The 14,480-nt window shown below is 42.5% G+C and overlaps 2 pseudogenes; both read right to left on the bottom strand.

Moving 5' to 3' along the window:
- Positions 1-4,292: 4,292 nt before the first annotated feature.
- LOC119352411 lies at positions 4,293-5,525 on the bottom strand (annotated as a pseudogene).
- Positions 5,526-9,160: 3,635 nt separating this feature from the next.
- The window catches only part of LOC119358401, a 22,333-nt pseudogene continuing 17,013 nt past the window's right edge, over positions 9,161-14,480 (bottom strand).

Genomic DNA, 14,480 nt, shown 5'->3' on the forward strand with positions numbered 1-14,480 from the left:
ATCCTTTTTATGTGTAGATTAAAGATTCTTCATGTTTCTTTCCTTTTGCATCGTCACCAATGACAATTACTACTCTAATAATATTCAAGTGTTTCTTCCTCTTTTTATACGATATAGGATATTATAAGGATAAGTCTGATTTCCAAACACACATTTATAGGCAAAGTCCAATATAATGTGGATGATAAAAGGAAACAATCATCTGAGAAGGATTTGTTACCAACCATGTTAACCGGTTTTGTCGGCTAGTTTTGCATCCAGCTCAGTTGTATGACGGTCAGTTTTGGTTTTGCCCCCGGTTGAGTTGACGTCCGTTGCCATACCTTTGGTGTCAACACAACGAGCCGTTCGATGTTGTGAACAAAAAGAAGTGGATCTTTAGTTCAAATATTTGAAACCAATTTTTTAATATAAATTCATTTCTATACTGAACACTCGTTTAATGTGAGACCATATTTCAACTTTGGTACATGCATATTGTCCTATGCCCGAACTTCAAATTGAACGCTCATTGTATTTTTAACTCTACACACCAGAGTGTGGATATATTTTGTTAAAAAAATAATAAACCAATTTACTGAAAATCAAAATTGTCAATCCTGTCTCAATGCGGTTTTGCAAACTTGTCTGGTTCCAAACTAATTGACACAGATTAATCAGAATTGTACGCAACTTCCATGCAAAACTGAACTGGAGAAGTGGAGCACGTAAAGTTCATCGGATTTTGATTTGCCTAACAGAATAATACACTACCTTCTATGACTTACATTTAGCATGGCACAAACTACAGACTAAACCTATCAAACATATGATTACATTCGATTTACGACCGCCGAGTCCAACTGATTTCAACATCTACCAGACTACCACTCTGACTCCTGCAGTTGGAACTTCTAAAGACTTGTCTGCTGGGTAGGTATATTCAGGCCTTACTCACATGAAGGATCGTGTGGTACAGACAAGTATCATCTTCTCTTCTTTCCAGATGGTCACTTCCCTTGGATCATTTTTGCCTGCGGAGGAACTCCCGCATTTCTTGGTGGAACTCCCCACTCACTATCAACCGCATCTTCTTCGCGTTCTCCCGCAACAAGTACCCGTTATCCCTAGCGTGGTCACAACATTGGTCAAACATGTCCTACGCAAATAAGCGGCACCCAGATGTAAGTATAGTGGTAATTAGACTACTAGAGTAGAGGTTTTGAAATGTGTCCAAGCATCATCCATCCGCAAGGAGCTGGAAGGGTTTGATGGGTGAAGGGTTTATTAATCCAACTGTCCCAACTCAATCGTTGTGGGTTGGTTGGTTTCTAACTTGAGGGTCATTTGACCATTTTTGGTTTTGGGCCTTGTGACGCCATATACCTCGATCGATCTCCAAATATGACATTCGCTACCATCACAAAGAGGTCACCCACTAGATTTAGTGAAACAAAGTGAGCAAGTGTCATCCCAACTAAATTAATTCTCTTGTCATCACATGAATCTGCAACCAAAAGACATGTCACGCCTCTTTTGAAGCATGCCTGATACAACAAAATTTCATAGAATTTCTTCTTTCAATTGTTATTTTTTGTCATGTAGTTCCTCTAGTTGTTTTGCCATTTGTGCGTGATATAAAACAGTCCATCTCTTATATATGTGAAATACTTTCTATTAGTAATAATACTGAAAAAATTGCATCTCTTCTATGTAACCACAAATTCACGTTCTAAATAGTAGTTTTCCTTCATATGGTGTTCTAACTTTTAGATTTAAGTTTCTAAATCAGTTAACAGATATTTTTAATGATTTATTAGTACGTCAACTAGCCCATGTATTTGCACACGTTGATAATTTGTGCCATTCGAAGACTGAATAGTACGGGGAGGATCTCCTCCTATTGCTCCTGCTGCTGCTTGAGGGCCTCGCGGAGGATGTTGGCGCTGATGGAGGAGGGCACGAACTCCTACTCCTCGGCCTGGTGGCGCTTGGCAGCACCGAAGCGACGACGCTTCCCGGCGTCGGCCACCGCGTCGGCGTCGGCGCCGAGCGGCAGGCGGCTGCCCTTGGGCTGCATCTTGGAGGACTTGTGCTTCTTGCCGGCCATGGCCGCTGGCTCGGGCCTCGGTGGTGGTCTACCTGGTAGGAGGCGGGCGGCGGGGGACGGAGGTGGGGAGGGAGTCGGCGGCGCTGCCTAGTAAAACCCTAGAGGAGCAAGGAGGATGGCAGATTGGCGGGTTTTGTTTTTGTGGACTTGTGTACTTGTGGAGGCCTCACTCGTCATTGCTGGGCCTGCTTGCTTCTTCTCCTTGCTTAAGGGCCCGACCCATCATGTCATACTCAAGAGGCTGGCCGAACAATGCCTCAGACTTTTTTGAATGATTCGAAGATTGCTTGAACAATGCATCAGTTAAATATGCTATTTTGAAAAAAGGGAAAACAGAATACAGAGGTACACTCCGCCAATCCACGAGCGTGTTAAGATCATATTTCAGTTATTGGTTATAGTTGCTTCTAGCTAATTCAAGTTTGGCATTAGCAATCTTTTCCATCCGAGTATATTTTGTCTTGGAAGTCAGTAAATTCCAATGAGTCATCAGTTGATAAAAGCGATAGACAAAACTGGGAGAAGCTCATCCACCATATATGCTTTATTCCGTCAGTTCACATTGTAAAAAAGGGTACTTAGCATTTCTTATTGTCTTGATTCAAATGATGTTCTATATATCCCATTGACACTTATATAAATCCAATGTTGGTGTTTCTCCAAAAAGAAAACAAATGATTGCTTGTTATGCCTTCAAATATAATGAACATTCAGTATATATGCAAGTAGCCGCCTTCTTCGTCATGTAAGTGCCTTATTTTTGAAATATATAATTGCGCATTTGAGTCAGATCTATATATCTAGGTAGATGACAAGGATCTCTCTAGAAGTGCTAACTAGAAAAAAAACTGACATTATGAGAGAAAAGGTCTACTTATTATTTTCAACTATAAAAATATGACTAATAAGGCAGATTACTTCAAATATTCCAAATACTTTGATGATGATTTTTTTATTAATCCAACAGTCCCAACATCAATCACTATGGATCGGTAGGTTTCTAACTTGAGGGTCATTGTGATCCATTTTTGGTTTTGGGCCTTGTGATGCCATGCCTCGATAGGTCTCCAAATATGAAATTCGCTGCCGTCACAAAGAGGTTATTCACTAGATTTCGTGAAAGATGGTGAGCAAGTGTCATCCCAACTGAATAAATTCTGTTGTCATCACATGAATCTGCAACCAAAAGACATGTCACACCTCTTCTGAAGCATGCATGATAAAACAAAATTTCATAGAATTTCTTCTTGCAAAAGTTAATTGTTTGTCATGTAGTTCCTCTAGTCATTTGTTTGTTTGTGCGTCATATCAAACAGTCCATCTCTTATATATCTGAAAACTTTCTATTAGTAATAATACTAAAAAAATGGATCTCTTCCAATGGTAACTATACTAAAAAATTGTGTTCATGTACCCAATGAAAATATATAGTGCATGTAGTACATATCAGGCTTCGTATAACAATTGAAGTATTGGCACCATGGTCGCAAGGTAATAAGCAATTTATATCCAAGACTATGCGGATGGATACCTTGGATCTCAGCCGATGGAAAACTTACCGCATACTACAAACCCTGCGCTTCGGGCACAACAAACTGTGTCCACAACAGTTAAGGATATGTGTATCACGTAACCACAAATACACGTTCTAAATAGTAGTTTTCCGTCATATGGTGTTCTAAGTTTTAGTTTTAAGGTTCTAAATATGTTCACAAATATTTTTAATGATTTATAGTATGTCAGCTACCCCATGCAGATGCATGGGATGATAACTAGTGCCATTCTAAGACTGAATAGCACTACAGTACCGGCGATGGATGTAGTGAACTATGCATTTATTTTAGGCTGATGTGATTACTACCTCCTACAGTTGTATGTTGATGGGGTAAACATGCCACAAGAGATTTTGGTATAGATAATAGAGTATTGAGCGCATGCCTTTTGCACATATAATTTCAAGTAAATAAAATATGATACACAGTAGTAGGTTCAACCAAAATTAGAAATCTCTCAGCGTAATAAGAGTACAGAGCCCTTGATTATAGTATAATAGTACATCTCTCTCCGGGGCACATATGAACCTTAAAATAAACATAATTTTACTTGTCTAAAAGCTAGATACAAAGGTGACACAATGGATATATTTCTCAAAGAATCAACCTTCTAGCATTCTTGCCATGGTAAACTACATGTAAAAGATGATTTAACTTGACATAGAGTCCATCACAGATTTGATGTCATTAGCGATATTCTTGGCATCTGTTGCAATACCAGCTAATCCTCTCCTTGCCAACCCAGCACAGTAAAGCCCATTTCCACCTTTCCAATGATTCGGATATTTTTGGATGGGCAGTCCGTTGCCATTTAACATGCTCTCACCATTCTGGATTAGAAACACATAGACCATGTTAGCAGATTTAATAATGGTTACACCAAGAAAACAAACTCAGACATGTTCAAACACAAGCTATATTACCTTGAGCCACATATTTGTCGTGCTTTTGTATCCAGCTGCAAACACAATTGCATGAAATGACATTCTTTTACTGCATTGAAATTTAACTTTGTTGCCCTTGACCTTACTAATGCTCCCTTGAACCTTTAGGAGATAAAAAATACATTGATAACTTGGCATATCAAATCAACATATGTTATAAATTTATGTCATATCAAGGATATACTTACTTTGATGATGCCTTTTTTGATCAATCCAACAGTCCCAACATCAATTCTGCAGATCGGCCTGTTTCTGATTTGAGGGTCATTGGACCCATTTTTGGCCTTGTGATGCCATGATGTGACATGTCTCCAAATATTAAATACGCTGCCATCACAAGGAGTTTATCCACTAGATTCAATGGAAGACGGTGAGCAAGTGTCATCCCCAAACGAATTAATTCCTTTGTCATTACAAGAATCTGCAACCACAAAACATGTCACACCTCTTTTGAAGAATGCATTATAAAAAAAGAATTTCTTCTTTCAAAAAATAAATTTTTGTCATGTGGTTCTTCTAGTCTTTCAGTTGTTTGATTGTGATATAAAACAATCCATCTCGTTTTCTATGTGAAATACTTCCTATTAGTAATAACACTAAAAATTGCATCTCTTCTATTAATAACTATACTAAGAATTTGCATTCATGAACCCAATGAAAATATATAGTGCATGTATGTATCGGGCTTCGTATAACAATCGATGTGTTGGCAGCATGGGTCGCAAGGTCATAAGCAATTTCCATCCCGGAGTTGCCAGATCCAATGACCAATACATTCTTGCCAGAGTAGCTCTTGCCTGACTTGTAGCTTGAGGAGTGGATAACATCACCTGGAAAGTTTTCCAGTCCAGGGAACATTGGAATATTCTCTGCACTATTCTCACCACTTGCCACAACAAGAAACTTCGCCATGAACTTGACTGTGGTGCACTTTGACATGTCCTTTGCCACAATGGACCAACATTTTTCATCATTGTCTTATGTGGATGACTCCATGCTGGTGAGATACTTTGGTTGAATGTTGAAACGCTCAACATAGTCATCCAAGTACTTCACAAACCAGGTTTTTGGTATGTATGTTGGTGCATCTACATGGTATCACATGTGTGGCAACTCACAGAACTCCTTTGCCAGATGCAGCTTGAGGCGATCATATGCGCGGTTGCGCCAGAGTGACGCGCTACAGCTCTCGCGCTCGACGATGGCATAAGGAATTGAGAATTGGCTAAGGCATGCTGCCGTGGCGAGGCCTGCTGGCCCAGCACCAACAATCAACACTGTAACACCCTCCATTTCAAAGAGAAGACTTGACAAAGTTGTGGGATAAGTTCGATGGTAGTCCAGTGTTTGTGTGTTTGCTCGATGAACTTTGGATGATATGCTCGTGTATGGGGGCATATATATACTGGTATCCTTCATGGGCCAATCTGTTTTATGGATTGAGGGATGAAAAAGGTAAATATTTATTGAGGCCTAATCCTAGTGTGTAGGAGTATTTCCATCTAAAAATGGATCCGTTGTTGGTTGTGAAAGCGTGTAATGATACAAAATAGATAGGAAACACACCGTTAATCGATTGTTGGTATTGGAAATTATCGACCATCTTTTTTATGTGTAGATTAAAGATTCTTCATGTTTCTTTCCTTTTGCATCGTCACCAATGACAATTACTACTCTAATAATATTCAAGTGTTTCATCCTCTTTGTATACGATATAGGATATGATAAGGATAAGTATGATTTCCAAACACACATTTATAGGCAAAGTCCAATACAATGTGGATGACAAAAGGAAACAATCATCAGAGAAGGATTTGTTACCAACCATGTTAGCCGGTTTTGTCGGCTAGTTTTGCATGCGGTTCAGTTGTATGACGGTCAGTTTTGCTTTTGCCTCCAGTTGAGTTGACGACCATTGCCATACCTTTGGTGTCAACATAACGAGCCGTTCGATGTTGTGAACAAAAAGAAGTGGAAATTTAGTTCAAATGTTTGAAACCAATTTTTTTTAATATAAATTCGTTTCTATACTGAACACTCGTTTAATGTGAGGCCATATTTCAACTTTGGTACATGCATATTGTCCTATGCCTGAACATCAGATTGAATGCTCATTGTACTTTTAACTCTACACACCAAAGTGTGGATATATTTTGTTAAAAAGATAATAAACCAATTTACTGAAAATCAAAATTGTCCATCCTGTCTCAGTGAGGTTTTGCAAACTTGTCTGGTTCCAAACTGACTGACACAGATTAATCACAATTGTGCGCAACTTCCATGCAAAACTGAATTGGAGAAGTGGAGCACGTACAGTTCATCGGATTTTGATTTGCCCAACAGAATAATCAACTACCTTCTATGACTTACATTTAGCATGGCACAAACTGCAGACTAAACCTATCGAGCATATGATTACATTCGATTTACGACCGTCGAGTCCAAATGATTTCAACATCTACCAGACTACCACTCTGCCTCCTGCAGTTGGATCTTCTAAAGACTTGTCTCTGGGTAGGTATATTCAGGCCTTCCTCACATGAAGGATCGTGTGGTACAGACAAGTAGCATCTTCTCTTCTTTCCAGATGGTCACTTCCCTTGGATCATTTTTTCCTGCGGAGGAACTCCCGCATTTCTTGGTGGAACTCCCCACTCACTATCAACTGCATCTTCTTCGCGTCCTCCCACAACAAGTACCCGTTATCCCTTGCGTGGTCACAACATTGGTCAAACATGTCCTACGCAAATAAGCGGCACCCAGATGTAAGTATAGTGTTAATCAGACTACTAGAGTACAAGTTTTGAAATGTGTCCAAGCACCGTCCATCCGCAAGGAGCTGGAAGGGTTTGATGGGTGAAGGGTTTATTAATCCAACTGTCCCAACTCTATCGTTGTGGGTCGGTTGGTTTCTAACTTGAGGGTCATTCGAGCATTTTTGGGTTTGGGCCTTGTGACGCCATATACCTCGACCGATATCCAAATATGACATTCGCTACCATCACAAAGAGGTCACCCACTAGATTTAGTGAAACAAAGTGAGCTAGTGTCATCCCAACTAAATTAATTCTCTTGTCATCACATGAATCTGCAACCAAAAGACATGTCACCCCTCTTTTGAAGCATGCCTAATAGAACAAAATTTCATAGAATTTCTTCTTTCAATTGTTATTTTTTGTCATGTAGTTCCTCTAGTTGTTTTGCCGTTTGTGTGTGATATAAAACAGTCCATCTCTTATATATGTGAAATACTTTCTATTAGTAATAATACTGAAAAAATGCATCTCTTCTATGTAACCATAAATTCACGTTCTAAATAGTAGTTTTCCGTCATATGGTGTTCTAACTTTTAGATTTATGTATCTAAATCAGTTCATAGATATTTTTAATGATTTATTAGTATGTCAGTTAGCCCATGTAGTTGCACACGTTGATAATTTGTGCCATTCGAAGACTGAATAGTACGGGGAGGATCTCCTCCTATTGCTCCTGCTACTGCTTGAGGGCCTCGTGGAGGATCTTGGTGTTGATGGAGGAGGGCATGAACTCCTCCTCGGCCTGGTGGCGCTTGGTGGCGTCGAAGCGACGACGCTTCCCGGCGTCGGCCACCGCTTGGACGTCGGCGCCGAGCGGCTGGCGGCTGCCCTTGGGCTGCTTCTTCAGGGACTTGTGTTTCTTGCCGGTCATGGCCGCTGGCTCGGGCCTCGGTGGTGGTCTGCCGGGTAGGAGGCGGGGCGGAGGGGGACGGAGGTGGGGTGGGAGATGGCGGTGCTGCGTAGTAAAACCCTAGAGGAGGAAGGAGGATGGCGGATTCTCAGGTTTTGTTTTTGTGGACTTGTGGACTTGTGGAGACCTCGCTCGTCATTGCTGGGCCTGCTTGCTTCTTCTCCTTGCTTAAGGGGCCGGCCCATCATGTCATACTCCGGAGGCTGGCCGAACAATGCCTCAGATTTTTTTGAATGATTTGAAGATTGCTCGAATAATGCATCAGTTAAATGTGCTATTTTGAAAAAGGGAAAACAGAATACAAAGGTACACTCCGCCAATCCACGAGTGTGTTAAGATCATATTTTAGTTACTGGTTGTAGTTGCTTTTAGCTAATTCAAGTTTGGCATTAGCAATCTTTGCCATCCGAGTATATTTTGTCTTGGAAGTCAGTAAATTCCAATGAGTCATCAGTTGATAAAAGTGAGAGACAAAACTGGGAGAAGCTCATCCACTATATATGCTTTATTCCGTCAGTTCACATTGTAAAAAAGGATACTTAGGATTTCTTATTGTCTTGATTCAAATGATGTTCTATATATCCCATTGACACTTTTATAAATCCAATGTTGGTGTTTCCCCAAAAAGAAAACAAATGATTGCTTTTTATGCCTTCAAATATAATGAACGTTCAGTATATATGCAAGTAGCCGCCTTCTTCGTCATGTAAGTGCCTTATTTTGGAAATATATAATTATGCATTTGAGTCAGATCTATATATCTAGGTTGATGACTAGGATCTCTCTAGAAGTGCCAACTAGAAAACAAACTGACATTATGAGAGAAAAGGTCTACTTATTATTTTCAACTATAAAAATATGACTAATAAGGCAGATTCCTTCAAATATTCCAAATACTTTGATGATAATTTTTTTATTAATCCAACAGTCCCAACATCAATCACTATGGATCGGTAGGTTTCTAACTTGAGGGTCGTTGTGATCCATTTTTGGTTTTGGGCCTTGTGATGCCATGCCTCGATAGGTCTCCAAATATGAAATTCGATGCCGTCACAAAGAGGTTATTCACTAGATTTACTGAAAGATGGTGAGCAACTGTCATCCCAACTAAATAAATTTTGTTATCATTACATGAATCTGCAACCAAAAGACATGTCACACCTCTTCTGAAGCATGCATGATAAAACAAAATTTCATAGAATTTCTTCTTTCAAAAGTTAATTGTTTGTCATGTAGCACTGGTAGAAAAAGGGCCTGTTGTCCTGGTTCGTAAGGGCCTTTTGTCTCGGTTCCTGAACCGGGACTAAAGGGTCGGTACTAATGCCCTATCCCTTTAGTCTCGGTTCAATCCAGAAACGGGACAGATGGGCCTCCACGTGGCCTGTGCACGGAGCCCAGGCAGGAGACCCTTTGGTCCCGGTTGGTGGCACCAACTGGGACCAATAGGCATCCACGCGTCAGCATTTCTGTGGCTGGGGTTTTTGTTTTTTTGAAAGGGGGGGGGGTTGGGGGTTTTCGGGGGTTAATTTAGGTGTTTCATATATTGTGTTAGCTAGCTATAATTAATAGGAGAAGTGTCCTCTCTTATGTCCGTGCTTGGTCGACGCTACATACTATACATACATATAGAGAGGACTAGACACGCTAGCTAGCTAGTAAGCAAACGAAGGAAACAGAAGATCGTCATGAACATATATGCATACAGAGAGAAGTGATATCGACCACCTCTCCTTCTCCGAGAGATTGGTCGAACAACAAGTTCTCGTATATCTATCCGACACTACCGGCTACATATATACAATAATTATCTCTTACAAATATAATCATACGGACTCATGGTCCACACAGTATTCTCTCTCTTCAGCGATCACATGGTCAAGAAAGAATGCCGTCAATTCCTCTTGAATTGCTCGCATGCGAGCTGGTGCTAGGAGTTCATCCCGGTTCCGAAACATCTAATTTGAAGAAGGGGGTCAATACATATATATATATATATGAATGAATGAAACTCAACACAAATGATGGTAATAAAATAAAATTGTGAATGTTGTTATTTACGTACTTCATATTGTTCGTCAGTGTAGCCCCGCTCACAGGTCGTGTGGCGGATGGACTCACAAACGTAGTATCCACAGAAATCATTCCCTTGTTCCTGCCACAACCACTTTACAAGAAATAGAGGTCAATCAAACTGATAAGCAAGAATGCCAAATGGTATTGATGAAACTAGCGCTTGAATCAATAGGAGATGCACGGAACATGCTACTATAGTACATACTTTCGGGTGTCTAAATTGCAGCTTCTTCGGGAGTCCTGGAGCTTTTTTGGAGAATTTTTTCCAAACCCTGCCAGACAAAGAAAAACAATTACTTGATATATCAGGAAATGAACAAAGTTGCTGATATGGTGGATAATGATCGATTTAACTTACTTCTCGAGCATTTGAGTCATGTCTGCATAGTCCTGGGGATCTTTTCGTCTTGAGTCTAAGACGGTTACTAGTCCCTGCTCAAGCTTAATCTCTAGGAGAATATAGTGGTAACTGCACACGCATGCATAACTCATCAGTTACATTACTATAACCTTGACTAATATATAGGGGAAACTGAATACGCACAAGACAGTAACACTCACTTGAAGTTGTAAGGAAAGAGTATTATATCTTTGTTTTCATTTATGACCAATGATCGTAGCAAGTTGGCCTCGGTATCTGCGGCATGAAATTTAACCTGAGTTGCATCTATGAGATATGTGTTAATGAACCCAATATCACCGACTTGTCTTTTCTTCAATTCGGCGACCTTCAATCTGCATAATATATTGAGGATGATTATAAATACATGCAATGAAAGAGCTGAGCTATATAGAGAGACTTAATGACAGAAGTAGTACTACTTACAGACAGTAGCAGGCGACCGTTGTTTTATCGAGGGCCAATTGATTGAAAAACTGATAGAACTTCTCAAATGGAACAGGCAACAGTTCAATTCCAACGAGGTCATGCTCCTTTTTAACTTTCACATACAAAGTACTCCCCCCAGAGTCTCTGCAGATTTTCAAGTACCAATCATGCAATCTTCGCATCATCGTTGATAGAGATCTTTCATCTTTGACGAGAGGCTTCCCGTACTCGTATCTTTGTATCTGCACCTCCATGAAATCATAATGTACATCGTCGGGCAGGTAATCACCAAGATTGCTATAACCGGGCACCATCCTCGGATCATTAGCGACGTTGTCGCTAGGCACCTTGAGCGGGGGGCACGATTGCTTCACTTGTTCGCCGAGCTGGGCAATTTGTTTCCTAGCTCGTCGTTCTTTCAGCCTTTGATCACCGACAGTACTTCCCGACCGCTCCGCTTCGGCAAATTCCTTTCCAATAATGCGCTCATAGTTTCCTTTAGGCGGAGACTTGGGTGGTTTTGTTAGGGCAGCCAGAGTGCGCTTCGCTTTCACCAGATCTACCTTCTCCTCCGGAGGTGGATGTTTCTTTGCTTTCACCCCTTCAAAGTAGTTCCTCACTTCTTCTCATGCGTTCTCAGTGTTCTCCTCCGGGGTCCTCTCGTATGGTAACTTCTCCGGAGTCTTCAGAGAAGGACCAAATCTGTATTTCCTCCCGCCTCTGGCTATACTGCTAGACGCCGGCAGAGCAGACGGAGCGGTTGTCTTCTTTACTTGCTTACGAGGCGGAGGAGAAGGACTACGACGCGCCTGAGCAGCCGAAGAGGCGGAAGGCCTCTTCCGCCCTTGCTGATGAGGCGGAGAAGGAGGAGGCTGGCTGCTCGGGCTTGTCAGCGCAGGTGGAGAAGGAGGCGGAGTGCCGCCACGCGCTGGAGAAGGAGCCGGTCGAGTGCCCTGATCTTCACTCACTGGAGGAGGAGGTGGTGGAGGAGGCGGAGTGCCCTGACTCGCCGAAGGAGGAGGCGGTGGAGGAGGCGGAGTGCCCTGACTTGCCGGAGGAGGAGGAGGAGGCGGAGGCGTCCAGTTCGGAAGGTTGATGAGCTCCTTCCGCCATAGGCATGGAGTCTTCAGAGTAGACCCCAGCCTAGTCTCCCCTTCACCGGTAGGGTGGTCAAGCTGGAGGTCCTCAAATCCCTCCTTTATTTCATCCACCATCACCCTAGCATATCCTTCTGGAATCGGTTGGTAGTGAAAAGTTGCGCCGGGTTCAGTAGGATAAACAGAGCCAACAGCCGCCTTGACCTTCAAATTCATCCATTGCGTCATAAGGTGGCAATTTTGAGACTCTGTGATAGCATCCACGGGATAGCTGGCAGGAGCCGTCAAGGCATGCTCCGGCTAAAGCAGCTCGGTGGAAGCCACGCTGCTTCTCCGCTGAGATGGCGGGGTAGCTTCGGGGGAAGCTTCGGCAGTATGTTTGCTGCGATTTGCTTCTCATTCCTCTATCGCTTGTACCGTTGCTTGCAGCGCCTGCATTTGGGTCTGCTGCAACTTTTTCCTCCTCTCATGGGATTTGTAATGGCCTTCTTCCGGAAACCCAACCTTCCACGGAATGGAGCCTGGCGTGCCTCGTGTTCGTCTAGGGTGCTCAGGATTCCCGAGAGCCATTGTGAGCTCGTCGTTCTCTCTGTCTGGAAAGAACGTCCCTTGTTGTGCTGCGTCGATATACTGCTAAAGCTTCCTGACTGGTATGTCCATTTGATCGTTCGTCCAAATGCACTCCCCTGTTACAGGGTCCAAGGTTCCGCCAGCCCCGAAGAACCAAGTCCGGCAACGGTCTGGCCAGTTAATTGTCTCTTGGTCGATCCCTTTATCAACCAGATCATTCTCAGTCGTGGCCCACTTAGGCCGGGCTACGAGGTAGCCACCTGACCTCGTGCGATGGTGATGCTTCTTCTTCGCAGCATTTTGCTTGTCTGTCGCTGACATCTTCTTACTCTTTTCCGATGTCTTGTGGGCCACAAATGCGAGCCAGTGATCTCTGATCTTCTCATATCTGCCCTTGAATTCTGGTGTCTCATTATTTTTGACAAACTTATTCAGCTCTTTCTTCCACCTCCTGAATAGTTCTGCCATCCTCTTAAGAGCAAAAGACTTGATTAATTGCTCTTTAACTGGCTTCTCTGGATCATCCTCTGGCGGTAGGGAGAAATTTGACTTCAGCTCAGTCCAAAGATCATTTTTCTGCATATCATTGACATAAGACACCTCAGGGTCTTCTGTAGCCGGCTTTAACCATTGCTGGATGCTGATCGGGATCTTGTCCCTAACCAAAACCCCGCACTGAGCAACAAATGCGCTCTTTGTCCGGAGGGGTTCAATCGGTTGGCCGTCGGGCGCGATTGCTATGATCTCGAACTTTTCATCCGAGCTCAACTTTTTCTTCGGGCCTCGTCTCTTTACCGAAGGTGTGCTCGATCCGGAGGGCTAGAAAAAAGAACAAAGACTTAATTAATATGTGTACATACCAAAACAATGAATGCATCAATTAGCTAGTCAGCAGAAGCTTAACTAATATATATACCTGGCCGGACTCGGTTCGGTCACCGGAGACGTCATCACGGTCTCCTTCTTGAACCGACATTGGGTCACCGGAGCCGTCCTCACGGTCTCCTACTTGCACCGGCATTAGGTCACCGGAGCCATCATAATCATAGCTAGCTGCTTCCAGACCATGGGTGTCGTTGAGAAACAACAAGCAGACGGCATCACTTCCTCGTGCGATTATGTCCCCCAACAACTCTTCTTGTACTTCGTCTCGGGCGGTGTCTATAGTTTCTACAAATATTGACAACATGGCAATTATTATTAAAACATGACAGATGGATATATTAGTGGCAAACGTAGAACTAATATTAATTAGTGGCCTCGACGCTGCTTCTCTAGGGTTTGGGGTGGCCTCGATGCTGCTTCTCTAGGGTTTGGGGTGGCCTCGATGCTGCTTCTCTAGGGTTTGGGGTGGCCTCGACAACGCTTCAAGGATAAAAAAAGAGGAAGAAGAAGAAAAAAAGAGGAGAAGAAGGAATAGAGGAGTCCTTCTTCTCCTCTTTTTTTCTTCTTCTTCCTCTTTTTTTATCGGGAACGAGGGTCGTCGAGGGTCACCGAGCGGTAGAGGAAACCCTAAATAGCAAGTATCGTGGGTGTGAGATACATGTGGCCGTCGGTGTCGGACACTACATCCACGTCCCACAAGTGACGTGGGCGTCG

This window comes from Triticum dicoccoides, chromosome 2A (genome assembly GCF_002162155.2).
Source record: "Triticum dicoccoides isolate Atlit2015 ecotype Zavitan chromosome 2A, WEW_v2.0, whole genome shotgun sequence".
In the NCBI taxonomy this organism is placed as follows: domain Eukaryota; kingdom Viridiplantae; phylum Streptophyta; class Magnoliopsida; order Poales; family Poaceae; genus Triticum; species Triticum dicoccoides.